General features: G+C 42.1%; 1 long non-coding RNA gene across 1 annotated transcript in view; it reads left to right on the forward strand.

Moving 5' to 3' along the window:
- LOC117368160 overlaps positions 1-19,304 on the forward strand; it is a 51,563-nt gene that overhangs the window by 2,777 nt on the left and 29,482 nt on the right. Inside the window, exon 2 of the long non-coding RNA XR_004540912.1 lies at positions 325-426. This is a non-coding gene — a long non-coding RNA (uncharacterized LOC117368160). The remainder of the gene's footprint in view (positions 1-324; positions 427-19,304) is intronic.

Raw genomic sequence — 19,304 nt, forward strand, 5'->3', positions numbered from 1 at the left:
CACTTTCTATCTGATCACTTTCTACCAGTAGCTAAGATACAAACTTTGCTGGTTAATCAAAATACTACAGATCTTTTGCGTTTCCAATATATCACACCAGTGTTGAAACAACTGCCCTGATTGTTAACTGGCAAAAGGATTAATATTTAAAATTATTTTTCTTTTTTTTTAATATAAGGCATTGAAAAGGGAATTTGCATATTAATTATCTACAGTACTATAAATATATGCGCCAAATTTTGCATTAAGATCACAATTTGGATATTCCAGCTTTATGAAAAGTTCATTTTGAAGAAAACTATAAGGGCGTGTTTTCAATTGAAGGTCCAACGGTCCGGAACCAGCTTGCTTTGAAAGTGAGGTTGACTGCAGACCCTGCAACATTTAAAAAAGTTATTGAAGAGATGTTTACATTTGGAATATGAGGTAGGCTTGTAAATATATACATATATTTCTTAACCACAGTGTTGTAAACCAGTGTTTTTCAACACTTGGGTACACGGGATACGCGAGCCGCTTACTGGGGGTACTCGGCACTGGTCGCTGCCAAGGATATTGCCTGCCCGCCCACCACCACCAGGGATCCCTCCTTCCTGCCCTTCACCCTCCATCAAAGCTGCTGCCGGGATCCCTCCTTCCTGCCCGCCTCCTCCACTGGGTTGGAGTTTGGGTGGGTTTGGGGTGGAGCCTGGGTGGGTCTGGGGCAGAGCTTGGGCAGGTGTACTCGGTTGATATTTGTTAGACTTAGGGGTACATGGCTTGAAGAAGTTGAGAAACAGTGTTGTAAACCACTCTTGAAAAGCCCTCAGTCCTGCATCTGAAGGTCACCTAATTTCTCAATAAATTAGAAGAATGGGTTGGCTTAGTCCAGTTTTGTAAATCGCAGTTGGATTCAAAAGTGGAAAGTTTTACACAATGTTTGCCATGCCATGCCTACCATGCTAGGTTATATCATGCCACGTGTCATACTAGGTTAGTCATGCTTGTATGAGGGTCATTTCATAAATAATGCACACTATTTTTTTTTTTTTTTTTTAATTTACATGTCTATTTTTTTTCAAGTATTTCTATACAGTCCTTCAATATAGTCTCCCTGCTTTGCAATGATCGAGTCCCAATGTCCGGGAAGCTTCATTATTCCATCCAAGACACTGTTTTTTTCAGTTGCCGAATGGCTCAGGTACCGGCGGAAGAAATCTCTTCCAGAGATGCAAAACGATGTCCACGCATAGGTTGTCTCAACATGTCTGGACTGTAGGGAGCATGAGGTAACACCTCCCAGCCGTATTCGCGTAGTTTTTCAATGATGAGTGAAGAGCTCCATCTTCCCCACGACCTAAAAAATTTCGATGAGCTCAATCAAAAGACAAACAAATGATGATTTTTGCTTATGATCATGAAGGCGTCATCATTACAGACAAAGTTCCATGTGGAAGAAGTGTTACAGCAGTGTATTATCGTGATTTTTTGCAAAAAATGTGCAGAAAATTTCACAAAACTCAACTCCGTTGCTCTTGGCTGGGCCACTCATTCTTCACGACAACGTTCGCCCGCAAATAGGGAATGTCATCATTGAAGAACTACGCAAATACGGCTGGGAGGTGTTACCTAATGCTCCCTACAGTCCAGACATATTGAAACAACCTATGCGTGGACATCATTTTGCATCTCTGGAAGAGCTTTCTTCCGCCGGTACCCGAGCCATTCAGCAATTGAACAAAAACTGTGTCTTGGATGGAATAATGCAGCTTCCCAGACGTTGGGACTAGTACCTGGCCAAAACCCAAAGAGTAACAACATTCTATACAGAATCTCAAAGAATAACAAGATTCCGGAATCCTAGAGAGTAACAAAATTCTAGAATCCCAAAGAGTTGCAACATTCCATATAGAATCTCAAAGAATAGCAAGATTCCAGAATCCCAGACAGTAACAAGATTCTAGAATCCCAAAGAGTAACAACATTCCATACAGAATCTCAAAGAATAACAAGATTCCGGAATCCTAGAGAGTAAGAAAATTCTAGAATCCCAAAGAGTTGCAACATTCCATATAGAATCTCAAAGAATAACAAGATTCCAGAATCCCAGACAGTAACAAGATTCTAGAATCCCAAAGAGTAACAACATTCCATACAGAATCTCAAAGAATAGCAAGATTCCAGAATCCCAGAGAGTAACAAGATTCTAGAATCCCAAAGATAACAACATTCCATACAGAATCTCAAAGAATAGCAAGATTCCAGAATCCCAGAGAGTAACAAGATTCTAGAATCCCAAAGAGTAACAACATTCCATACAGAATCTCAAAGAATAGCAAGATTCCAGAATCCCAGAGAGTAACAAGATTCTAGAATCCCAAAGAGTAACAACATTCCATACAGAATCTCAAAGAATAACAAGATTCCGGAATCCCAAAAGTAACAAGAGTCTAGAACCCTAAAGAGTAGCAACATTCCATGCTACCGATCCATGGCTTCCCCGTGTTTTTCTCAATAACAGACTATGGACTCCGGGTTGATTGCCATTTATAGAACAGTGCTAGCCATGCCAAACGTTGTTTACCAATATGTCATTCTGCGTTCTGTTTACTTTAAAACAGCAGCATGTTGGCTCTCTTTTGGATTCTCTACTCTCCTTCCCGTTAAAATGATATTGAGCTCATGGAAAGATCGAACAAAACTACATTAGAATCAGTGGTGGAACTTAGGGCTCCTTTTACTAAGGTGCGCTAGGGCTTTAACGCGTGGAATAGCTCATTGAGCTGGCGTTAGTTCTAGAAGCGTAGCGTGTGGTGTAGCACGCGGTAATTTCCTGCCTTAGTAAAAGGAGCCCTTAGTATGTACAACCTATAGCTTTGAAATACATATTGCTAAGAAATCTGATTGTTTGGTTTTTTTAATCTAAAGTTAAACGGTCAATATGATCATCTCATGTTCGTCGTAATTCCTGAATATCCACACTGTCGTAGATTCACTGTTCTCCATTAAAGGTTTGTAATTGTTTTCTTTTCTCTTTTTTTTCATGTAAAATGAATAAAGATACATAAGAACATAAGAAATGCCTTCACCGGATCAGACCTTAGGTCCATCCAGTCCGGCGACCCGCACTCGCGGAGGCCAATCCAGGTGTTCCCTGCTGAAGACCTTGTTCAACCGTATCCCTCAATGTGTTTTGCAAGAAGGTGTGCATCCAACTTGCCCTTGAATCCCGGAATAGTGGTCTCCGTCACGACCTCCTCCGGGAGAGCATTCCAAGCGTCCACCATTCGCTGTGTGAAGCAGAACTTCCTGACATTAGTCCTGAGTCTGCCGCCCCTCAGTTTCAGTCCATGACCTCTTGTCCGAGTCACATTTGACAATGTGAATAACGATGTTTCTTACTCTATTTTGTCGAATCCTTTTAGTATTTTGAAAGTCTCTATCATATCCCCTCGCAGTCTTCTCTTCTCGAGGGTGAACAGTCCCAGTTTTCCGAGGCGTTCTTTGTAGCTCAAATTCTCGATACTTTTTACTAGCTTCATGACTCGCCTCTGCACTCTCTCCAGCAGGGTTATGTCCTTCTTTAGGTAGGGAGACCAGTGTTGGACACAGTATTCCAAGTGTGGTCTGACCCTTGCTCTGTAAAGCGGCATTATGACGTCCTCCGACCTACTCGTGATTCCCTTCTTTATCATACTTGGGGCTCCTTTTACAAAGGTGCACCAGGGCCTTAACGCCTGCAATAGTGCGCATTAAATTCCTGAGCGCACTAGGCGCTACCGCCTCCTTTTTAGGAGACAGTAGATTTTCAGCTACCGCGCGCTATAGCATGCGGAAATTTTGTGCATGCGCTAAAAACCCTAGAGCGCCTTCGTAAAAGGAGCCCTTAGACTTCCTACAAGATCTGCACATTAAAGCAGTCCTTGCTGATGTTAGTGGATCCCAAACTAAAGCTAGCCCGCACCTATGTAAATGGAAGACAATCAAATCCAAATTAGACTTTAGTGAGTGCATGCAAAATAGCATGGCATGCCCTTCTTCGGGTTCTATTTAGCACACATCTGCTGGGACTTAAAATTTAGCGCCTTCCTCGTACCAGGTGCTAATTTTTTAGCATGCATGCTAACTAAGGCCCTGGTAATCTGCAAACACGAGAACTGGTGCAAAGCCCTCAGGGAAAAAGCCCTGCAGACTTTGAGTCTGCCTATGGCATCTCGAAAATTTCCCTCTACACGGTCCTGCCAAAGTGAGAGGCGGAAAGCAAGTCCGAGCTAATTCCGGTTGTGCTCCGATCCCTGAGTCATGTCACCAAAGGCTTATTTGCCATTCCATGTCTGCGGAAAAGGGCTTTGACGACTTAGGCCCTTATGGGGCAATTCTGGGTACGTCCATGTACATACCCTGAGGACACACGATAAAAGCCTAGTCTATAAAGGCATCTGGGTGGCCAGATTCTGTTATAAGAATATAAAAACATAAGTATTTATTTATTTATTAATTAGGATTTACAGGTAGTCCCCGGGTTAAGAACGAGTTACGTTTTTAAAGCTGTTCTTAAGTCGGATTTGTATGTAAGTCAGAACTTGTAGAATTTAAGATTCTTGCTTCTTCCCTCCGCTCCCAGATGACAAAAGGGCCAACTGTCCCTTCCAGTGTTCCCTCTAAGGTACAGCATGCACAGCCACACACTGTTCTTAATGGGGCCACGCATCATTCCTGAATCTGATCCAGGAGAGCTGTAAGGACGAGTCTATGTCACTGGAAATCAAATGAAGCCGCAACCACGTTCTTAAGTACGAGTCGTACTTAAGTCAGGTGTCGGTAACTTGACTCACATTAGAACATAAGAGTTGCCATACTGGGACAGATCAAAGGTCCCTCAAGCCCGGTATCCTGTTTACAACAGTGGCCAACCCAGGTTACAAGTAAGTGCCTGGCAAGATTCCAAGGAATAGCAACATTCCAGAGCTTGTATTGTGATGTCATAATGCCTCATTCCACCAAAGCCTAAGAGCCAACTTCATCAGTGATGTCATAATGGCTTGATTATTCCTTTACAGGCAGTCCCCAGGTTAAGAACAAGTTATGTTTTTAAAACTGTTCCTAAGTCAGATTTGTATGTAACTCAGAATTTGTAGATTTTAAGATTCTTGTTGCTTCCCTCTGCTCCCAGCTGACAAAAGGGCCAACTGTCCCTTCCAGTGTTCCCTCTAAGGTACAGCAAGCACAACCACACACTGCTCTTTATGTGGCCAAGCGTCATTCCTGAATCTGATCCAGAAGCGTAAGGACGAGTCTATGCCACTGGAAATACTGCTCAGTGAAATCAAATGAAGCTGCAACCGTGTTCTTAAGTAAAAGTCATGCTTAAGTTGGGCGTCTGTAACTCGGGGACTGTCTGTGTTTACCACCTTTTTGAAGGAGTTCAGTCAAAGTGGTGAACAGCAAGAGTAAGTCAAACATAAGCAATAGATAATCACAGCAGTTAAACAATATTCAGATTGCAATACAAAGTGCGTTGCATTACAAGGTCAATGCAATGCGTGATAAAACATTTTAACAGACAGCAAGTAAGTATAGAAGGAGCATGTAGATAGGAGAGAGAGAGAGGAACCGAGGTTCGAAATTAAGGGACGACTTTCAAGAAAGCTGTGCATGAGGTCAGGCTGGTGCTTGAAGATGGTCTCATCAAGGGTAGGAGTGGATAATCGAGTCCTGCTCCAGTATGTGCCGCCTAGGCCCTCTTGTACTAAAGTGCGATAACCAATTATCATGCGCTAAACGTTGATGTGTGCATGTTAATCTATGGACGTGTTAGCATTTAATGCACGCTAATTCGAATAGCACTAAACTAAACCTTAAGTTTATATACCGCATCCTCTCCATAAATATAGAGCTCGGCATGGTTTACGAGAGCTTAATAAAGGAAAAGAATAACACATTGAGTTTGATGGTTTGAATATAGGGAGGGGAGGAGAGCGTTACGTTTTTGTGAAAAGACTGGTTTTCAGGTGCTTACGGAATAGTTGGAAGGAGCCCGGATTCCGTAATGGGGTAGTAAGGTTATTCCAAAGCCCTGTGATTCCGAAGAAGAGAGATTTTCCCAATAGAAAATACCTTTTAGTGAGGGGAAGGAAAGTTTAAGTTTTTATCTAGATAATCGTTATTACGCAATTCTTTTGGTAATGTCCAAATCTCCTATAATTTGTAATCCGCCTTGAACAACAAGGCATAGGCGAAACAGAAATCACTAATAATGTAATGTAATGTAATATTTGCTTAAACCGACACACTTTTATCTCTAAATTGCTGATTACAACATCTAAGCCTTCCAAAAAGAAATCAAAACTCATCTATTCACTAAGCATATACAATCTACCTAAATTCTTCTCTTTATATCTCCTCTTTATATTCCCAAGTTTAACTCTTTATTCATTTTCAAAATGACAATAAGTGTTATATATTATTATTATATATATGTTATTATGTTTATTATGTTAAATCCCTCCCTTATATCGTATTTGAAAAAAAATAAATAAATAAAAAAATACATCCTGTATAATGTATTCAAAATTAATTTTCCTATGAACTGTTTTCCTACCTTCTTCTACTCTATGTTTATAACCTAACTAATTTATTTTTCTCAAGTACTTTAGCAAGAATGTGAGCCTTTGGGACAGTCAGGGAACTCTAAGTACTTTCTCTTCATCTTAATTAATCTTACTTAATTGCATTTCTTCTGTTTCTACTGTAAACCGCTTAGAACCTCACGGTACAGCGGTATATAAGAAATAAAATTATTATTATTATTATTTTGGGTGGGCCTGGTGTTGTTGGGACTTGGGGAGTTCCAAGATAGAGGGATTAGAGGAGGGAGGATTTTAAAAGCTAGACAGGAACATTGATTGGGAGCCAGTGGAGTTTGGACAAAAGTGGGGAGACAATGGTCAAATTTACATTTTGCGAAGATCAACTTGGCCGCAGTGTTCTGAATTAGTTAGCGCCAGCCTGACCTCATCGATTCCAAGTTTATTAGGATTTTATAAACCGCCAATCAAGGTTATCTAAGCGGTATTACAATCAGGTACCTGTCCCGGTGGGCTCACAATCTATCTAATGTACCTGGGGCTCTGGAGGATTAAGTGACTTGCCCAGGGTCACAAGGAGCAGCACGGGGTTTGAACCCACAACCCCAGGGTGCTGAAGCTGTAGCTTCAACCACTGCGCCACACACTCCTATTCCACATTGTCCTTCAATGACCACCTCTAATCCTTGGTAAAAAAAAAATGCGTTTTCAGCCTTCACATGCTGAGGAAAGTTAGTTCCTGCTTCCATCAAAAACATTTTACCCTCCTTGTCCAATCCATCATCCTTTCCAGACAGGACTATTGTAACTCTATCTACTTAAGCCTAACTAGAAAAAACCTTCACAGACTTCAGCGGATTCAGAATGCCGCGGCCAAGCTCATCTTCGCTAAAAGTAAATTTGACCATGTCTCCCCGCTCCTGTCCAAGTTTCACTGGCTTCTGATAATCGCCAGGGTCCACTTTAAATGCGCCTGTTTAGCTTTCAAAATCCTACCCGGTATCCTCCCTCCCTTTATCCCTCTTTCTTGGAATTCCTCAAACCCTAATATCACCAGACCCTCCCACAAATTAAAACTATCCTTCCCCTCGCTAAAAGGCATTTCCCATACAGGAAAGCTTGGGACCTCCCTCCCCTTCAAAATCACTGAGCTCTGGAACAACCTTACCTCCTCTCTTCGGAACTTGAGCTCTCTCCAAGTTTTCCGCAAACATCTAAAAACCTGGCTTTTCTCAAAAATTTAAGCCTCTCTCCAACCTTGGTATCCCAAGTCCTCAAAAACTCTTCATATCTGGCATCCCAAGTCCTCTAAATATTCTTCATACTTTTCCTCTAACCTTTTGTTGTAGTTCCTTCCTATTTCATCTACTGTAAACCGCGCCGAGCTCTACGAACGTGGAGATGATACGGTATACAAACCTAAGGATTAGATTAGATTATATTAGATTAGTTGAAGTCTATGAAGACTCTTTGTGGTTAGACTTAGGTAGATGGAATTACAGTAATCTAGTTTGGAAAGGATGATGGATTGAACAAGGGCGGCAAAATGTTGTTGGCGGAAGCAGGATCTCACTTTCCTCAGCATGTGGAGGCTGAAAAAGCATGATTTTACCAGGGAGTTGAGGTGGTCGTTGAAGGAAAGAGAAGAGTCGATGGTGATGCCTAGAACTTTGCTTGAGAACTCAAACTGCAGCGTGGCACCAGAGGGCAGTGCGAAGAGGGTGGGCAACTGTTCTAGTTTTGGACCGAGCCAGAGAAGTTTCGTTTAGTAAAAGAGGGAGCAAGTGTCCATCAAGCCCAGTATCCTGCTTCCAATCCAGGGCGCAAGTACTTGGCAAGATCCCATAGGAGTAAAACAGATTTTATGCTGCTCATCCTAAATCCATCTTAAAAACAGACTTTCAGGAAATTATTCAAATCTTTTTTTAAACCCTGCTACTGCAAGCTAACTGCTTTTACTACATTCTCTGGCAACAGATTTCAGAGCTTAATTACACCCCAAGTGAAGAAATATTTTCTCCAATTTGTTTTAAATTTATTACTTAGAAGCTTCATCGAATGACTCCTAATCTTTGTATTTTTGGAAAGAGTAAACAAGCGATTCACTTCTACCAAAAGCCTAATATTGATGTCCCACAGTTAAATTAATTTATTTAATCAATTTTCTATACCATTCTCCCAGGAGAGCTCAGAACGGTTTACATGTGCCAGCCAGTGTGACTTAACTGGGAGGAGCCTCTCCTGTCCAGGCTTTTGCATGAAAAGTGGAGTTACTGTATTTAGAATTTAGTATATAGAATACATACATGTTTATTTGTTTATGCTTTTTTGACTTTGGAAGATTTTATTGTAAGCCGTCTAGGTTTTAGGCAGATAATAAATAGCTTAAATACTTAAATAATACATAAATTTATATTCAGCACCACAGAGAGACTTCAGAAGACCATTTGCATGCCAGTGTGCCAGCACTGTTTCCGGGATCTCTGACTTGGCATTTCAGCTGTGCTGTGGAACAAGGTTCAAGGAAGATGAAACTGCAGGGAAAAAGCAGATAGCGTAGCTGGTTTTAAGAAAGGTTTGGACAAATTCCTGGAGGAAAAGTCCATAGTCTGTTATTAAGACATGGGGGAAGCCTCTGCTTGCCCTGGATCGGTAGCATAGAATGTTGCTACTCTTTGGGATTCTAGAATCTTGTTACTCTCTGGGATTCCGGAATCTTGCTATTCTTTGAGATTCTGTATAGAATGTTGCTACTCTTTGGGTTTTGGCCAGGTACCAGGGACCTGGATTGGTCCCCGTGAGAATGGGATAGTGGGCTTGATGGACCATTGGTCTGACCCAGTAAGGCTATTCTTATGTTCTTAAGATAAATGCCATCAGACATACAAGGACATAATGAGACTGAAAAATAGTCCACTCAGACTCAGGACAATATAGATACAAAAATATTCTGGGACAATAATATGACTAAGAAGTGGCTCTTTCAGTACTAGAGACAGCGGTGTCACAGCATTACCTGGGACCAAGTCGAAACCCTGTTTAAATGGCACTTTCTGATCCCAAAAATCCATGGTGGGTTGTTGTTGTTTTTTTTTTTTTTTTACCATAAGTATGATACATTCCTTGCCTTATAAAGTAAGTACACATTTTTAACTCCTTGTTGGGCAATAATTACATTACATTAGGGATTTCTATTCCGCCATTACCTTGCAGTTCAAGGCGGATTACAAAAGAATTATCCTAGATGTATTACAACAAGAACTTACCCCCAAAAAATTGGTCATTTTCAAAAAGAGTGAGAAATGGGTAAGGTTATTTGTTTGGGGTAGTTGGCTTTAGTGAGAGGTGGAGTTTGAGACTTGCGCTATTATTTCTTTTTTCAGAGTTTTCTTGAAGAGTATGGTCTTTACTTCTTTTCTAAAAGTCTTGTAGTTGAGGGATGCCGTCAGTAGATTGGCGATTTGGTTGTCTAGTTTGGCTGCTTGAGTGGCCAGGAGGCCATCATATAGTTTTTTCCATTTGACCTCCTTAATTGGGGAGTATGAGAATGGGGTGTGAGTTTTCCTATGTCTGGTTGCGGTGTTGTGGATGAGGCGGTTATTCAGGTAGTTTGGACTGTCTCCGTATAAAGTCTTAAATAGTAGGCAGTAGAATTTAAATTGTATTCTTGCTGGGATCGGAAGCCAGTGCGATTGGAGATATGCTTCTGTAATGTGATCATGTTTCTTCAATGAGGGGAGAGCCGACGGAGGAGGGCTGCAGTCCGGCCATCGGACCAACGGTTGGCTCGGGGGCCCGTTCAAGCTGGACTTCAGTTTTGACTGTTTTGATTTTATTTTCAATTCTTTTTAGTTTATGATATATTTTTTAATCTCACTTATTGTTTTACCACTTATTTTGTTTTATTTTATCATTCAAATTTCATTTAAATTTCCCCAGAATTCTATTGCTTCAACGGTTCTCCCTCTGCACCTATTCTTATCTCCCCTCTTTTTTTTCAAATTCCTTTAGATCATTGTAATCTTATTAGTATGTTTATTTTCTTATTTTTCTCCTCTATCTCTATTTTCTTTCTTTATTACTCTACTAATTGTCATTTTTCCAGGTACTTTAGTTAGATTGTGAGCCTTCGGGACAGTAAGGGAATTTCTAAGTACCTATTTTACTTATAATTTTAATGCACCAATATATTCTTTGTAACCCGTTCTGGGCTCTTTTGGGAGGACGGGCTAAAAAAAATCGAATAAATAAATAAATAAATAGATGAGTCTTAGTGCTGTGTTTGGATAGTTTGTAGTTGTTTTGTTATAATGGAAATATCTGACTAGCTGTTAAGTTTCCAGTTAAACCGTAATACAGGGGGCTTTCACTGGTTGTTTCCATGGTTAGTTTGTGTTTTGGGTTAACAGGGAAGAACTCCACTATAGTATGTTGTTTTTCCGTGGTCACAGCAGGACATACGATAAAACCCATAAGTTCAAAGCGTGTGTCTGTTTACTGTCATCCCTCTACCCAAGAACTGGCACCTCAGTGTCACATTACTCATTAGATAGATACTTCCCTGTCAAGTGGAAGACCCTCCTCCTCTTCCCTTAGCAAAAATCCCCTTCTGACTATATAGATCAGTGGTCTCAAACTCAAACCCTTTGCAGGGCCACATTTTGGATTTGTAGGTGCTTGGAGGGCCTCAGAAAAAAAAATAGTTAATGTCTTATTAAAGAAATGACAATTTTGCATGAGGTCAAACTCTGTATAGTTTATAAATCTTTCCTTTTGGCTAAGTCTTAATAATAATATTGTAATTTATAGCTAAAGAGATATATGATCAAGAAACTGTTTTGTTTTACTTTTGTGATTATGATGAACATACCGAGGGCCTCAAAATAGTACCTGGCGGGCCGCATGTGGCCCCCGGGCCTCGTGTTTGAGACCACTGATATAGATGGACCACGGTTTTGTTTTTAAGTCTGTATTTAACCCGGGCAATTTGATTTTGCCGTGCTTTTTTCTTTTTTTTTTCCCCAAAGTGGACCAGAAAAAGAGTTATGAGGAGCTGAGTAGAAGGAACAGTCCGGTCTATTATTTATTTTAATTTATTTATATAGTCAATTATTTAGCCCGTCCTCCCAAAGGAGCCCAGAACGGGCTGCAAAGTACATCCACGATATAATCGAGACAGGACAGAAACATAATTTACGAATTAGACATGATAATGAACATATACACCAAGCAGCATCTGGCGAGAGTAGGCGGCGTAGGTGCGTTGCCTCTGAGGCCCTCTTTTACTAAGGTGCGCTAACCGATTAGCGTGCACTAATCAAATTAGCACACGCTAAACACTAACGCGTCCATAGACTAATCGGTTAGCGCCCCTTAGTAAAAGAGTGGGCAAATCTATTTAGCAAGGAATCCCACGTGTTTCGATCCATGGAAGCCAGACTGTCAATGGAAAAACAGTTGGATCAACTTCTAATTCAACGGGCAAATGGTTATGAACAAACGATTGCAGATTCTATTCCGCTGCCGTCTCCTTTTAATTTTTCGGCTAGCGCGCGCTGATCCGGTGCAAAAACGCTAGCGCACCTTTGTAAAAGGAGCCCTTAGCTTATAGCCCGACGGCTACCCAGTTTCCTCAGAGGCCGATGCTGTTGACTTTCATTAGATCTCGTTCTAAATCCGGATTATACGGAGGCTCTCCTTGCACCACTTATATTGAGATCTGAACTAACACTAAACACAGTATATTTAGCAAGGAATTCCATGTGTTTTGATCTATGTAAGGAAAGGCTTGCGGGTTTGGTTATTATATGCCTGTTTACCAGCCTTTTAGCTCGGAGAAGACCACACGTCTCAGTCTCCAAAATAAGCTCTTCGTTGATTCACAGTTTCACAGTTAGAGCAAGAGGCAGTGGGAAAGGAAAGAGAAAGGTCTTTGCTGAGGCTTCTGCCAGACCGTAAGTGCAGCAAGGTTTAGTGAGTTCATCAGGTCTGATATTTTTATGACATAAATAATAAGTCGTTTTAAAACTAGATTGCAAAAAAAAAAAAAAAAAAAAATGAAAATTTCGTAGGAACAATTTGATTTTTTTAAACTTACAGGGAGAAATTCTATAACCAGCACCTAAATTTAGGCATTAACAGGTGCCCTGCTGATGCCTAAGCACTTGATAAACGCAGTCAGAAATGGCAGGGTTGAAGCGCCTACCGACGCCTGCATAAAAGGCGGCTGAAATGGCCGCTGGAATCGCGGCTAGGTAGCCGCTATAGGTCATGGAATGCCAAAGTAGGCGAGAAAGAAACATATTAAAATTTAAAGAAAAGTGAACAACATGAAAATCTACATATTTCATGGCAAAAATACAAATTTATGATACAAACTTTCCAGTCATTCGACACCCAAGAAGCTCCTTTTGTAAGACTTCTGAGAGTGGGAACCGCCAGGACAATCCCGCATAAGATTCCAACAATAGTCTGCCATCATGTGTGCATCCCATTTTCTTGGTATCTGGCTTCCATTGGTTTTACGTTGTAGGGTCATGAAATGGTTAACTGTTGTTTAAAATATTGCTCTGGCCTACATAGCTGAAAACAGTGTTCAATCTATTGACTTCATCTGCCTGAAATGTATGTCCCTGCCTTACCACATTGTAAGCTGAATAGATAAGAGTTTGAGCCATGATGTGCCCTGCCCTTCTGTACATGTAACATTTAGACATGTAAGATTTAGATAAGCAGAGAAATGAGCTAGTTTCCTATAGGACTATAAGTTAGAAACATAGAAACATAGAAATAGACGGCAGATAAGGGCCACGGCCCATCTAGTCTGCCCACCTTAATGACCCACCCCTACCTTTCTCTGTGAAGAGAACCCACGTGACGATCCCATTTGGTCTTAAAATCCGGCACGCAGCTGGCCTCAATCACCTGAAGTGGAAGACCATTCCAGCGATCCACCACTCTTTCAGTGAAAAAGTATTTTCTGGTGTCACCGTGCAGCTTCCCTCCTCTGATTTTCCACGGATGCCCTCTTGTAGTCGTGGGACCTTTGAAAAAGAAGATATCTTCTTCCACCTTGATGCGGCCCGTGAGATATTTGAACGTCTCGATCATGTCTCCCCTCTCTCTGCGTTCCTCGAGTGAGTATAGCCGCAACTTATCCAGCCGTTCCTCGTATGGGAGGTCCTTGAGTCCTGAGACCATCCGGGTGGCCATTCGCTGGACCGACTCTAGTCTCAGCACATCTTTCCGGTAATGAGGCCTCCAGAATTGTACACAGTATTCCAGATGGGGTCTCACCATGGATCTATACAATGGCATAATGACTTCAGGCTTATGGTTGACGAAACCCCTACGTATACACCCTATGATTTGTCTAGCCTTAGATGAAGCCTGCTCCACTTGATTGGCAGTCTTCATGTCTTCACTGATGATCACCCCTAAGTCCCGTTCTGCTACAGTCCTTGCTAGGATCTCGCCATTAAGGGTGTAACTTCTGCATGGGTTTTGGTTGCCAAGGTGCATGACCTTGCATTTTTTGGCATTGAAACCTAGTTGCCAGATCCTAGACCAGCGCTCCAATAGGAGTAGGTCGTGCGTCATATTGTCGGACATTGAGTTTTTGATCGTTACACTCCTTTCTACTACATTGCATAGCTTGGCGTCATCTGCAAATAACGTTATTTTACCTCGAAGCCCTTCTGCTAAGTCTCTTATAAAGATATTGAACAGGATCGGGCCCAAGACCGATCCCTGCGGCACTCCACTGATCACCTCTGTCATTTCAGAGGGGGTGCCATTCACCACCACTCGCTGAAGCCTGCCTCCAAGCCAGTTCTCAACCCATTTTGTCAAAGTGTCACCCAATCCTATAGAACTCATTTTGTTCAACAGCCTGCGGTGTGGTACGCTATCGAAAGCTTTGCTGAAGTCTAAGTATACGATGTCCAGGGGCTCCCCAACATCCAGCTTCCTCGTCACCCAGTCAAAGAAGCTGATCAGGTTGGATTGGCAGGATCTCCCCATAGTAAATCCATGTTGACGGGGATCCCGTAGATTCTCCTCGTTCATGATCGTATCCAATTGATGTTTGATTAGAGTTTCCATCAGCTTGCTCACTATTGATGTGAGACTCACCGGTCTATAGTTTGCAGCCTCCATTTTGCAACCTTTTTTATGAAGTGGAATGACGTTAGCCGTTTTCCAGTCCAACGGGACTATACCTGTACTAAGGGAGAGATTGAAGAGTGCGGATAGTGGTTCCGCCAAGACATCACTCAATTCCCTGAGCACCCTGGGGTGCAGGTTGTCTGGCCCCATCGCTTTGTTAACCTTGAGTTTAGACAGCTCACAGTAGACACTGCCTGGCGTAAACTCGAAGCTACTAAACGGGTCTACTGAACAATCCCTCGTCTGTAGCAGAGGGCCAGATCCCGGCTCCTCGCAGGTGAAGACCGAGCAGAAGTATTCGTTTAAAAGTTTAGCCTTTTCCGAGTCCTCTTCTACATAGTTCCCGTCTGGTTTCCTAAGGCGTACTATCCCGCCTGTGTTTCTGTTTCTGTCGCTAATATACCTGAAGAAGGATTTATCGCCCTTCTTGATGTTCTTTGCTAACGTCTCCTCGTTTCGGAATTTGGCCTCTCTAACTGCTGTTTTGACGGCTCTTGCCTTGACCAGGTAGTCTTCTCTTGAGTCCTGGTTCCCTGATTGTTTGTAAGAAATGAACGCTCTTTTCTTTTCTTTTATGAGGCCCGAGATCTCCACAGAGAACCACTGTGGCCTATTGTTCCTTCGCCGTTTACTTACTGATTTTATATATCGGTTGGTTGCCTCCTGTATGGTATTTTTCAGAGCTGACCACATTTCTTCTACGTTATCTGTTACCGCTTGGTTTTGTAGCGCTTGATGGATGAATTCCCCCATGTCCTCGAAGTTGGCGTCCTTGAAGCTTAGGACCTTGGTCAATGTGTTAGCTTTGGCGAACCCCTTTTTGAGATTGAACCATACCATATTGTGGTCACTGGAGGCCAATGCCTCGCCCACTGAGACCTCTGTGACACTCTCGCCATTTGTAAGTAACAGGTCCAGTATTGCCTGCTTCCTTGTTGGCTCCAGTACCAGTTGTTTCAGTCTTGCTCCCTTTATAGAGTTCAATAGCCTCCTGCTGCTGCTGGATGCAGAGGAAAGTGTGTTCCAATCCACACCAGGCATATTGAAGTCACCTAACAGTACTGTATCCCCACGCAAGGTGATATTCTCTATGTCTCCGATCAATTCCATATCCAGGTCCTCCTGTTGATTTGGGGGTCTGTATATTACGCCAAGATACAGGCATTTGTCTTTCCCCCTGGCCAAATTTACCCAAAGGGATTCCCCTGTGTACCTGACATCTGCAATTCTGGTGACTTTAATGTCATCTTTAGTATATAGTGCTACACCTCCTCCCATTTTGCCCTCCCTGTCCCGGCGAAGTAAATTGTAGCCTGGTATCCCTGAACCTATAATAAGTGCTGGCTTAGGATCAATAATAATTGTAGAAAAGTTATAGAAGTAACAAATGAAAATTGTAGTTTTTGCATATATTAGTTTGCGAAAAGGGCATAAAAGTCCACGTATTTCCTGTTTCTGACACTCTAGTAGGCAGGCTGTTAACTGCACTAGAGTCCGGCATGCTGTGAATAAACCTCTTGTACTTTCTTCACGCCTCTGACTTTGTGTGTCCAAGTGACCTTTCAACGTCCTGGTGAAATCTTTCACTATACTCGTCGCTTAAGTCACCCAGGTTCTCTGGAAAGCGATCTAAGTGACGGTGCAGTTAATGGACTTTAAGCCTGTTGAAATGAAAGAGCATATCCTCTACTAATTGTGTGTAGTTGTCTGCTTCCTTGTTGCCAAGAAAGTTTTTCACAACAAGAACAAATGAAGACCAGGCACATGATTCGATTTCATTCATTGATGCTTTGAAAAGTGGGCCATTTATACGTTGTCTGATCTGTGGACCATCGAAAATTCCTGCCTTCAGTTTTTCCGTGGTAAGTCCAAGTAACATATGCGCTCTGTATTCAATGCACAAACCTTCTTTATTCAAAGCCTTTACAAATTGTTTCATCAGGCCTAGCTTTCTATGTAGTGGCGGCAGTAGGATTCTATCTCGTGCTATCCAAGGCAGTTAATAAATCCCAATAAATTAAAAAATGTCAGATGCTGTCCAAGTCCCCAGCAGTTACCAATCAATTTTTGTAGCTAGCATGCATTGATTTTGACGGCTAACATGCACCCCTCTCTTTTACTAAGGTGCGCTAATCAAATTAGCGCGTGCTAATGCGTCCAAAGACTAATATGCACGCGTTAGCATTTAGCGCGCGCTAATCGGTTCGCGCACCTTAGTAAAAGAGAGGGGTAGTGATTACACAACTTTGTCGTACTTGTTTACAGGACCGTACCAAGCCGATATCGCATCCTATGCAATGTGTCCCCTTGTGCTCCCGTGCCGTTCGCCGCACTGCAGCCAAGAAGAGGAAACAACGTGCGGGTAGCAATTTTCGTGCTCTCACCTTCTTTTCTTGCCCCCTCGCAAGCCCTTACACAGCCCTTGGCTTGCCACGCTTTAGAAAACAGCTCCTACATAGTAACAGAGTAGATGACGGCAGATAAAGACCCGAATGGTCCATTCAGTCTGCCCAACCTGATTCAATTTAAATCAAACGACAAAATCAAAGACTCATCAATCTCTCTGAACGGTCAAATCTTTCCCATCACAGATTCCATAAAAATTCTAGGAGTGACTCTAGACCGCAACCTCACCTTTGAAACTCACACCAACCTACTAGTCAGAAAATGCTTCTCCACCCTATGGAAATTAAGAACCATCAGAAAATACTTCGACGCACCCTCATTCCGCTTACTGGTCCAATCCTCCATCCTGAGCTTACTCGACTACTGCAACATTATCTACCTGGGTTCCTTCAAAAAAACTATTCAAAGACTACGTATCATCCAAAATTCAGCAATTCGACTAATCTTTGGGCTGAAAAAATGGGAACACATAACTCCCTACTACCAAAAACTCCACTGGCTGCCCCTGGAGGCGAGAGTGCTGTTCAAGTTTGCCTGCCTCTGTTACAAATCCATCCATGGTTCGGCCCCCTTATACATGGTCCCCCACTTTACCATGGATCATCCATCCAGACCCACTCGCAGAGCTCATCTCTTCAGCCATCTGACTCTAAAGGCCTGCCGTTACAAAAGACACCTGAACAGAACACTTGCCTTCCAAGCAGGTCACCTAAATGATTGGCTGAGCAATATTATCTCGCCCTCCTCATCCTACCTAAACTGCAGAAAATTATTAAAAACTAATCTATTTAACCAATTTGTAGCCCAAGACCCCTACCCTACCCTTGTCCCCTAGATCTCCTTTCTCCTCCTTTCCACTCACCTTACTCTTGACCCCTTATATTGTACCAGCTCCCCTGCTTACATCTATTAATTGTATCTATTTTGCTGATTGATCCCATTCACCGATTGTATTTTCTGATTGTACCCCTTCTCTGATTGTACCCATTCGCTGATTGTCCAGCCCTTCTTTATTGTAAACCAACTCGAACTTCTACGGCTTTGGCGGTATATAAGAAATACATTATTATTATTATTATAAATCCAAAGCTCTACCCGGTACTGTGCTTGGGTTCCAACTGCCGAAATCTCCGTTAAAACCTACTTCAACCCATCTACACCCTCCCAGCCATTGAAGCCCTCCCCAGCTACATTTTCTGGCCGGGAAGAGTCAGGCCACGAGGCTGGCTAATAGTCAATCTTTCCAGTCCATCACTTAGGTCCTTCCAGCATAAACCTCTGGGAAACAAAAGGTGAATTGAAGAACAAGGGCAGTTCGGCAGCACTGGCGCCTCACCTCGCTTTATTTCGTCATTTAAGCATTTGGGACATTTACCATTCAGTTTTTAGGTTTTATTTATTTTTTTCTTGTTTGTTGAGCTCTGTATTGGTTTTGTTTTGATGTGCTGGATGTATTGCGGTTAAAGTTATAATCTGCCAAGAGCAAGTTCTGCTTGGATTGGCAAAATACACATTTTCCAAGATATGCAAATAAATACGTGAATATGTGCTTTAAAAAACCAGAGTAAATTAAATTACTAAGAAAAGAATCTTTGGAGCCATCAGTTGCTTAAGCTGCGTGAATTTAAAATATGAGCGTCCTATTAGTAGGAGTCAAGCGCCAACTGGGAACGTAATTCGCTTACAAAACGTTTGCTGCCAGGAAATGGACACATTTTATGTGCATAAGTCAAAAGATGGCCAAGATATATGGATATAAGTTGAGAGGGGGGTCCAGGTGTGTCCTATGGGCTGGGTCAAAATTTATGTTGCCAGTAGCAATACTCAGTTACTGTCTTCTACTACTATTAATGATTTCTATAGCACCACTAGACGTACACAGCACTGTACAGAGTCACAAAGAAGACAGTCCCTGTTCAAAGAGCTTACAATGTAAACAGGCAAGACAGACACGGATACAGTTAAGGGGAACGGTTAATCTGCTGGCTGGGTTGGAGGGCAGAGGGGAGCCATTGTGACATCACTGATGAGGTTGGCTCTTATTGGTGGAATGAGGCATTATGACATCAGGGAAAGGGATTGGGACTTGTATACCACCTTTTTGTAGCTTTATAACCACACTCAATGCAGTTTATAGTTATACATACAGGTACTTAAGCATTTTCT

This window comes from Geotrypetes seraphini, chromosome 10, assembly GCF_902459505.1.
Source record: "Geotrypetes seraphini chromosome 10, aGeoSer1.1, whole genome shotgun sequence".
NCBI classification, from domain to species: domain Eukaryota; kingdom Metazoa; phylum Chordata; class Amphibia; order Gymnophiona; family Dermophiidae; genus Geotrypetes; species Geotrypetes seraphini.